This window comes from Silene latifolia, chromosome 10 (assembly GCF_048544455.1).
Source record: "Silene latifolia isolate original U9 population chromosome 10, ASM4854445v1, whole genome shotgun sequence".
Classification (NCBI taxonomy): domain Eukaryota; kingdom Viridiplantae; phylum Streptophyta; class Magnoliopsida; order Caryophyllales; family Caryophyllaceae; genus Silene; species Silene latifolia.
Genome location: NC_133535.1, coordinates 32,267,405 through 32,268,867, shown reverse-complemented (window position 1 = coordinate 32,268,867; position 1,463 = coordinate 32,267,405). Strand labels below are relative to the sequence as shown.

The 1,463-nt window shown below is 42.4% G+C and overlaps 1 non-coding gene across 1 annotated transcript; it reads right to left on the bottom strand.

Moving 5' to 3' along the window:
- Positions 1-236: 236 nt before the first annotated feature.
- Positions 237-342, bottom strand: LOC141609807 (small nucleolar RNA R71). Its single transcript, XR_012527716.1, has one exon. It is a non-coding gene; the product is annotated as a small nucleolar RNA R71 (small nucleolar RNA).
- Positions 343-1,463: the final 1,121 nt, after the last annotated feature.

Here is a 1,463-nt window from a genome sequence, read left to right as displayed (position 1 = left end):
AGAACTTGCATTTTATATTTTTACGTAGTTTTAATTTATTAGTTGTTACTCTTAAATTGACTTTATAATAAATAAAATATACGGAGTAGATTTATATAAAACTTAGAAAATTTTCGCTTTTCACAAATATAGGGCCCCGTTTTTTATCTTCGCACAGGGGCCCCCAAATATCCAAGACGGCCCTGGTTTGGCCCTTGCTTTCTATAAAAGGTATTTTCCTCCACAGCGAACTAATCAGCTGAGAGGGAAAATTACAAGTTTCAAGCAGACACCAGATGAAAACTTGTATGAAGCATGGTGCCGGTTTAAGAAGTTGGTAAGGTCTCTTCCTCATCATGGTTTTGATCAGTGGTTCTTATGCAACCAGTTCTATAATGGGTTGTATAACGACCACCGTGCTATCCTAGACACCTCATCGAATGGGCGATTTCAGAAGAATAATGATGATGACAAGGGATGGGGCATCATAGAGGAAATGGCTACCCATTGTGCTGAGTATGGGAACCCGAGAGGAGGTATTCGGACAGTTAATTCTGTTGATAGCGCAGTTTTGGCTCAGCTGGAAGCCATGAATGCCCATTTTGACAAGTTAGAGTTGCAGCATGCTGGTGATCAATAGACGGTTCACTTGTTAACTAGACAAGAAACTGTTTCATGTGATAGGTGCGGTAGTAATGACGGTCACACTGCTGTTGACTGTCTAACTGAGAAGGAGCAAGTGCTTGCCTTTCCGCAATACAGGCAAGGTGGCTCTTATTACAACAATCAGAGCGGAGTCCATCCTAATTTCAGATGGACTAGTCAGAATGTGTTAAACCCTTCACCTCCACCGCAGCAGCAGCAGCAACCATACATTCCTCCTCACAAAGCTCAACAAGGCTTTCAAAAGCCTACATCCTTTCCACCACCGCAACAAGGTGCTTCCTCAAGTGGAGTTAGTGAAATGAGCGAGTTGAAGTCAATGATACAAGCATTGACTGTTCAGTTGCAGAAGAGTGACCAACAAAAAGATGTGTCGATCAAGTCACTCGAGTCCCAGATAGCTCAAGTCGCTGCTAACCAATCATCAAGGAAGCCGGGTCATTTACCGTCTCAACCTGACAAGAACCAACATGAGATGATTAATCTGATAAATTTGCAAAGTGGTCTTTCTTATGAAGGACCCAAAATTTCAACTGATGAGGACATATCAGACCCGAGACCTGTTGTTGCTGAGAGTTAACAGTCGTCAATGGACGAATCTATGCCGAATCCAAGGAAAATCCTCGATCGACTCATTTCTAGAGGTCAATCGAGAGGATATGCTGGGAATATTACTCAATCGAGTGAAGCTGATGTTCGATCGAGTATGGCTGATTATGAAGACTTCGATCGAGTGGAGGAAACTCCTCGATCGAAGAAAATTGCTGAGAAAACTGCTCAATCGAGTGAATTCATATCTCGATCGAGTGATGCTGAAAATG